Source organism: Dermacentor andersoni, chromosome 1 (assembly GCF_023375885.2).
Source record: "Dermacentor andersoni chromosome 1, qqDerAnde1_hic_scaffold, whole genome shotgun sequence".
NCBI lineage: Eukaryota > Metazoa > Arthropoda > Arachnida > Ixodida > Ixodidae > Dermacentor > Dermacentor andersoni.
This window is the reverse complement of record NC_092814.1, coordinates 94,315,380-94,323,947: the sequence shown is the minus strand read 5'-3', so window position 1 is coordinate 94,323,947 and position 8,568 is coordinate 94,315,380. Positions and strand designations below refer to the sequence as shown.

Below are 8,568 nucleotides of genomic sequence, written 5' to 3'. Positions count from 1 at the left end.
TTAACACAAACCATCTTTATTTTGCATCCCGAAGCATGGTGGCCAGGTGCTTGTTCAGGTCCTTCAGCCTCCTTGCCTCTGTATCCACGGTGCTTGGCGTTTTTGAAACAAAGTGCTCGTATGCCTCTGCAAAAAAATGTAAACAAAGCAGCCGGCACTGTTAGATTCTAACAAGCCATTGGAACTGACATGCACAATAGGTGGCTCCACTGCATAACTGAATGGGCTGGTTCTTGCACGATATTGAGTAAAGCGTGAAAATTTCACAGAGAAACAGGAAAAAGAAAACACGGAGGCTTATGAGTTTTTTACCTATGTAAATTGATATTTCAACATTAACCACAGCAGTTGAAAGCAAGTGCTCGTCCTCGCATTGTCTTGTTCCTGTCTCTGTTAAATGTTCGTGTTTTACAAACAATATAAATGGCTGCAGAATTGCAATACAAGACCACAGAAATAGTCTAATACTTTTCCACAAGTATTTTACATTAAATGAACAAGTATAACAAGCTCATGCAAGTTAATACACAGATAGCACAGCTCTTTGCTACCGCACTGCGGAATATGCAGACGGAAAACACTGCATAGATGCCAGTGCAGAATTGTTTATAGGAAAGATTAATGCACCTTTAATACCACTATAGAAACTAAATGATAGCTTTTGTTAGCGAGCTAGAGCACAGCACTAAATATAAGCATACAGCTATGCATGCCCCTGATGTGTAGATGTAAACTGTGTCGGCCCATATGAGAGATCACCTCAATACAACCCGATCTTACCGACAGCCCATTATATTCGTGCAGAAAAAGCACCGTGTGATAGGCATTACTCCTTTAACTTCCAAACACTTTGCAATCCTTATGAAAACATGAGCTAGCAGGACAGGGTCTACTTAGATATGCACCAAGATTTTGTGGTGTCAACGCTGGCTTGGCATCACCACCTTCCTTTAGCTTTCGCATACATACTTTTGCTCGTAACACTCCTGTGGATTAATTCCTGTGCCTGCCACAAGCATCGGGCAATCTCCCTGGCAAACGTGCTGTCCGTTTTGGCTTGGTTTACCCACATCCACTTACTAGCACAAATAAATAACCCATTTCGATTGTGAACCTACGAAAGATGAAAATTGCAAGAAATTAGTTACTCAAATACAAAAATAGCATATGTGCTCTCAGAAAAGGTATCTTTTCCCGAAATAATGGATAAAAAAGGTAACAGTTATTAAGGGAAACTAGGTTGCCAGACACAGTGATGGCACTCAAGGATAAAACTAAGATATATGCAAAAGGTTCAAAGTTTAAATCCTGGCTGTAGGAAAGCCCTAGTCAATGAAGCTTCACTGATAATGGGCCAGGGACAATTCTAGCTCAGAGGATTCACCACATTTAATCCCACAGTCAGCGACAAGCACCTTTTGTATGGGATATACTAGATTTTCTTTACATTTGAGAAGAAGTTTAGGGAAGCAGATGGGAACAGTAGAAAACCACAGTAAAACTTCTTGCATCCTTAAGGAGCTGCTTTGTCCGAGCTAGAAATCTTACCCTTGAGGCTGAAAAAAGTTCTTGCAGTAACCCAGTGAGCTCAAATTACACATGCGGTGAAAGAAGGGGTGTATACAGTAAAAGCTCACTTATTGAAATTTCTCAGGACTGGAACAAAATTCTGAATTAACGGTATGTTGAATTATTAAGGGTATGAAAATAAGAAACAAACGTTCACACAAACACACTTTTATACTGAATTAATCCAGAAATCCTGTTTCTATTTCACACATAAGCAGTATGGGAGCTGCAAATGTCAATTCACGACTGATTATACTGCTCGTAGTGGCAAGGGCGTTGAGGAAGTGCTCCTTTGCAGTGCAGTCATAGCACAAGACTTGGTCACATCTTTATCAGAAACGTGCTATTCACTACCACGGGTCCATCCCGATAATTTTTTCACCATTGAGCTGGCTGTAACAGATTGTTCTACAAACTCAATGTAACTGGCTGACTGGATGCCAGCATGCAGGCCACAGTACAATTATTGTCCTCGATAGCCATCATGTTTGTGAGACTGCGTGCATTGCACCAAGTCACAATGAAAGTGCTACTTGCCACAGTTGACCGCTGCGAACGAAACCGTGGTCATGATCATCACGACTACAGAGTGCGACTATGCAGTTCTGAAAGGCGCCAGCCGCGGGGCGCGGCTGGCAACGTAGGCGCGGAGCAGGTCAATCGCGCGCGCCGGTAGCCGAACGAACACGCCGAACAACCACCTCCGATCGCACCCCAGCATTCATAGTAGCCATGCCACGTGTCGCATTCGCAGTTGTGCGAGCAACATGCATTGCCGATTTATCTGTTCTTGCCCTTTCGCTTCTCACTTGATATTGCTGGGAAAGCAGTCAAACTGGATAGTTGTTAGACACTGGTGGTCATCTCCTTACCTTCCTTATGAATTGTGCGTTAAATGAGGCTTTTTTCTTGGTGAAAGAGTTCTAGTTCAAGGCCTAAACAAGCTCCATGGCAGTTTGCATTTAAGGAGTGTAAGCATCCTCTGAAAACATGTACATGAGGAACACTGCAGAAAGAGCACTTTAAAAAAAGAACACGAGTGTATTTATCACCAAGGCCAACCCTTGTGTCTTCTTAAATATTTATCAAAAGTCAAACTCAAAACTGATACTAAGGTGCAAGGTGTCCATATCATATTACCTTGTGAAAGCACCGTGGTGCCTGGATATTGTGGGACCAACTCGGACGTGGAGATCAGCACTGATCAGCAACACTGCAGTCTGCTTACAGCTTTTCTGCAGGCCCAGCCACACCTGCATTAAAACAAGTGAGCTTGGTGTCACAAGAGTACTGTATTTACCCGCATAATGATCACACTTTTTTGTAAAAAAAATGGTCGCAAATTCAGATGTGTGATCATTACGCCGGTTAAATTTCCCGCAAAAATAATTTTTTTATCCCGCGTTTGCTGCGGGATGGCAACAGGTCAACAAATAGGTGGCTGCCACTGAGTGTAGTGCGGAACACCAAAACACAAATGGCGGCCGGCGCAGCAAGCTGAACACACCAAATGCGCCGAATGCGATTTTTTTTTTCTCGTGAGTACGTTACATGCATTGAAACAGTTTCTTCCGTATCCGGAATGAATAATATCATTAATATCAGTAAGTCTGTGGCAATAACGTAGCCATGTCCACTATGAGGGGGCAGAAACAGATGGGCGCGCTTAGCTGCCAGTAACATAGAAAGACACGGCGGGCATGCTGCGGAAACTGCGGCATTTGTCTTCACTACTATCCTAATACAGCACGTTTCCGCTAAGGGTGGGCGAATATCTTAGCAGTGTTACAAGATTTGTTGCGTGCCCACGAGTGCAGATGAGAAGAATCGAAAGGTGCCTTTTTTGTTGTTCTTGACCACAACCATTACAAAGCCTACACATAATAAAGGCAATTTAGGTTGTAGCTTTTTTGTCATGGAAGTGCGGAAAGTGATGAAAGGAATGAAATCGGGCATCTGCTCAAGAATGTTTGGTGCGTGCAGACTGCTTGGTTTGTCTTGAAGAGTTGTTCGCGTAGCATTCGACAGATGGTAAGCGCGATCATTAATAGCTAGACTTGGCACATGACAGATCGCTGCGGCAAGTTCGGAGTGTGATCAACACAGGAAGTAAAAAAAAATCTAATTTGGACGACAAAATTCAGGGCTGTGATCATTACGTGAGTGCGATTATTATGTGAGTAAATACGGCAAATATAGAAAGTGACACTGTGAACAAAGCAATACTTATTAGGTAAAAATAAGAATGAAATGCTGATATTCGCCCATAGAAAGCTTTAAGTAACAAAGCTTGCAAGATAAGAAAAATGCAATGTATGGGCCATCTGTACAAGAACATTAATCGAAGGTCCCTTCATTTTTTTAGTCCCTTCTCCTCATGCATAGATGGCAGTCGGGTTAAGTAAACTGGGCCAGATTACCACATAGTGTAAGCAAAGGTGGTCACTTTGTGGGCCAATTATGACACCATAGCACGACACGCATCCCTACAGTCGTTTTAATGTGTTCTGTAATGCTAGCCATCTTGTAGGCCCTACAGTGTCAAAGCATCCATAACCCTAACAGCGTTACCCAGTAGGGATAACCAATAAGTGTGCACAGCAGCACAACTCAGCATATCTATCAGGAGGCTTTCGTTACACTTTTACAACTCTCCTCCTATGGCTTCATCCCAATTTTTGTCAATACAAGCTTGAAGCATCTGCACAAGCTGAATGCACCAGGGCACCATAAGAAATACCACATCTTTCTAACCAATTCCATGTTTAATATAAGACTGGCAAGTTCACTATCATGGGTAGAACAAACCAAATTGTTCTGGAATCAAGTAATCTTCCACTACCTGTGAAAAAAAAGCACACAAGAAAGAGTACGTAGAGCACAGGGGTGTTGATGGATATTAAATATCACTGTCGTGCAGTAGACACTACGTCGGCAAAACAGGCCAATGTATAAATGACTGGATTTGCAACCATGTTAACTGAATTCTCAGGTCATTTCGTGGTCACTTGGTAGTGCAAAGCTCACTTGCATTATTTTGTTTGAAAACTGTGCAACCGTGGCAATGTATAAGGACCATAGTGCTGGCGAAATTCGTTAAGATTTCCTTATATGTGTGACAGGGAATCTGCAAGTTGGCTCCACCTCCAGTGGACTATCATATAGCAAGACTGCTTATTTATCATTGTAAAACAAGCGTCATAGTAGCCATGCCATGTGTCCTTTTCGCGGTTGTGTGAGCAACATGCATTTTCGATTTATCTGTTCTTGCCCTTTCACCTCTCGCTTTATAGTGCTGTGCAAGCAGCAAAACTGGATGGTTGTTAGACTTATGTCCTGTCACTTCCTCACCTTTCTTATGAATTGTGCATTAAATAAGGCTTTTCTTTTGGTGAAAGAGTGCTACTTTAAGGCATAAACAAGTTCCATGGCGGTTTGCATTTAAGCATCTTCTGAAAACATGTACATGAGGAACACTGCAAGAAGAACGCTTTAAAAAAGAACACGAGTGTATTTATCACCAAGGCCAACCCTTGTGTCTTAGCATATTTCTCAAAACTGATACTGAGGTGCAAGGTGTCTATATCATATTACCTTGTCAATGAAGCAAAGCACAGTGGCGCCTGGACGTTGTGAGGCCAACTCAGACGTAGAGATCAGCACCAGCACTGATCAGCAACACAGTAGTGTGCTTACACTCTTTCTGCAGGCCCAGCCACATCTGCATTAAAACAAGTGAGCTTATTCTCACAAGAGTATAATATAAAAAGTGACACTATGAACAAAGTAATTCTTATTAGGTATAAATAGGAATGAAATGCTGATATTCGCCCATAGAAAGCTTTGAGTTAACAAAGCCTGCAAGATAAGAAAAGTGCAATGTATGAGCCATCTGTGCAAAAACATTAATCGAAGGTCCCTTTTTTTCGCTTCTGTCCTCCTCGTGCATAGATGGCAGACAGGTTAAGTAACCTGGACCAGACTGCCCTGTAGGGTAAGCAAAGGTGGTCACTTCTTCGGGGAGCAGCCTATAGGCTGCTTCTTGAAAGAGTATTAGAACATGCGAATAATGCATGCATGCATTATTCACAAGAGGCCTTGTTTCTCTGAGAATACCACAGCCAATCACATATTTCAAATTGACCATTTTAAAATGCATGCAAAGTACAGCATGGCTTTGAGGGTACCCCAGACTACTGAAATTCACATCAGCCAAGTTCAGCAGACAACACCATAATTAAGCCTCTAGAAGTTGTGCATTTTACTGCAAGTTAACAGAATAATGAGGAAGAGAAGGTGAGAGAGATGGTGCCACTATAGCATAGTTCAAGCTCTATCCCACATCATGTGCAGAAGGGCAAAGAATGCCCAGCTTTCGGTTATACTCGCACCTGTGACCACTGCACCATGTTGACTGACATGCGTAACAAGCAGTTTGTGATACCACGGTATTACATCCTGCAACTGACGTGACATGAGAGATCAGCTTCAAGCTTGACGCTATGCTATACTAGGGACAGATAATGAACCGGCTACATTAAAATCTAAAGCAAAAGTGTTGAACATTGTTTGCCAAACCTGCCAGCCTCTGCACTTCATATTTTGCAAAAATTCTAGACAGAAATCCTGTGTTGGAAAGACAGCATGCACTTTCCTAAAGCTTTCTCTCAGCGCCCACATTTTTCTATGCATACATTATTAACCACTATTTACCTTGACACGCTGTACACAAACAGCACACTTGGAAAAGCAGAAACTAATCGGGAAAGTTGGCAGGTACCAAATACACGAATAGAACCTAGAACACATAAATGGCTGTGACCGTTTTGTACGTACCTTGTCAAAGCAGGCAGATCAGATGCTTTGTCGTGCTGTTCAGGCTGCATAGTGCCGCAGTCTCCTTTGTGGTGCAGAGATGCCTCCGTCTCAGGAAATTGTGACATCCCTAAACAATAAATGTTCAGCTTATTGTAATCACTGCTGAATCTGCAAACTTGTGATTTAACAACATCGCGTCAAATTGTGGAAAGCTCTCGTACAGCCAGCTACAAGAAGCTGCATCCGCTTAGACAAATAAATATTTCATTCTTACATCACAGGCGGTTATTAAACGTGTCAAAGGCACGAAAACAAACAGAACACTAAACACAAGAAATACAGGTTGTCTTGGCGACAATCTATAAGCATCAAAGTTTGCATACAAGCTAAAATCTTCTCACGAGTCAGATCATTTGGATGCCGTCGCGCGTTGACGTTAGCTGTGAAAACATTTGCACAACACATCAACGTACTTCTAGAATTGTCTATACGATTTCTTGCTGAGGAATTACGTACAGAAGCAGTGACATTCCCTGCTTGAATTTTTGTGCCCGTTCAGACCAAGGATGCCCCGGCGCTAGCATACTTCATAACAAAAAGAAAATAAACAATAGATGAAGCTCTTAACAACATCAATCTCGGGGTAATTTTCGTGAAACGTTTTCCTAAATGTGCACTACGATATCGAACGAACATTAGGGAATCACTGTCACTGTTTTTGTAGCTGTACTAATCATCTTCTGCTGCGCATGACAAGGTACACTACATGAACCATAAGAATGCGCTAGGCGCCGGACTTACCTTCCGAGGCGAGCGCTCCTTCGTGTCCGTTCACGCCGCATCGACTGCACCAACAGTCCGTCCAGCGTAGTGTTGAATTGCGGTGAACTACAGCACGCGATAGCACAACTATCAACACATTCTTCCGTGCACTGCGAGCCGATGCGGGAGCGGCGAGAGTACAACACTTCTCATGAGCCGGGCACAAAGAAAGCGCGTGTGGACCGCACTACGATAATCAACAACGGCGCACCGCAAGAAACATACAGCGAGCTAATAGCATAGCACAGAACCCAGGGCTTTGTGATCGTTAATTCACACAAAAAAGGAGCACATGTTCTCTACGCACCGCGTAAATATGATCGAACGATCAGTACCACATCGACCGCCCGGGCCGCCGCAACAACGTTTATAGATCTTCTTTAAGTACCCCAACTCCTAGCCTATGCGCACCATTTAGCCCGCTACCGTTCACGCCACCGCAGCGCTGCCATCGACCTCCGCGCCAAGCGTCCAAGCGTCGTCTGCTATAGCCCTGGCACGGTTATAGGTGCTTGTCGCGGCACTCGGCATTTACATGGTGCTCGCTGAATAAAGCAGCCATTATTTCTTTCTGTTGTTGTTTAAGCTGAAGTATAATATTTTACAGACACCATACCTGGGGGTGCAGGTCCGGAGAAAGGAATGAGATGAAAAGAAAGTGGGCCTACAAACACCAAAGTGCGCACGCAATGTTAACGCTCGGTGACCCACACTTCGCCGGTACTGGCGTCTCCGTGAACGCAAAACTTGAACCGGACGCAAAAGACCTCGACCGCCAGCCACGTGCACGAGGACAGTGACAAGGCAAACGCAGTGAGAAAATAAAATCGGCTACAGCACAAGAAGCGCAAACACCCGCAACTAACCTGCACATGTCAGCAGAGCAGCACCGCTCACTTGGTGCAGAGCTCGACCGCAGCGCCCTCACAGTCCCAGGAACAAGTCGCGCCTTGCTCGAAAGGAGGAGTCGTGCAACTGAGAAAGTAATTATAGGTCTCGGTCCGAAATGAGGGGAAATGACGTCTTTTGTTTACTTCGCCGTCTGTGGTTCCGGTAACCGTGATCGCATGGTTAGCGTGGGTAGTACAGGCGTATTATTTCAATGTTCTTGCGTGTTTTAGGCGACCTTTTTCAACAACTTTGCTTACATTGCTTTCAACAGCGAGGACAACCTGTGGAGCAGCCCTATCAACCGGACAGGGCCGTAAAATCTGTTTGAAGTTCGCAGCACATCGTCGTTTGGTTTGTGAATGTTAGAAGGTGTTCGTGATTCTCAGCGGCGTAATCGACGACAGATTTGGCGTCGAGTGGTGTACACTTTGTTCAGGCTTGTTGTGCGCCGTTCTACGGATGTGTAAT

General features: G+C 43.9%; 1 long non-coding RNA gene across 3 annotated transcripts; it reads right to left on the bottom strand.

Annotated features, from left to right (window-relative positions):
* LOC126544765 (uncharacterized) lies at nucleotides 1-7,554 on the bottom strand. 3 transcript variants are annotated; one of them, XR_008608649.2, is made up of 6 exons: nucleotides 7,189-7,554; nucleotides 6,406-6,514; nucleotides 5,164-5,290; nucleotides 2,710-2,822; nucleotides 894-1,114; nucleotides 1-126 (listed from the first exon to the last, which is right to left on the bottom strand). It is a non-coding gene; the product is annotated as an uncharacterized lncRNA (long non-coding RNA). The 3 variants fall into 3 exon arrangements; XR_008608650.1 differs by lacking the exon at nucleotides 7,189-7,554 and adding an exon at nucleotides 6,904-6,948; XR_008608648.2 differs by lacking the exon at nucleotides 7,189-7,554 and having other exon boundaries at nucleotides 6,406-6,887.
* Nucleotides 7,555-8,568: the final 1,014 nt, after the last annotated feature.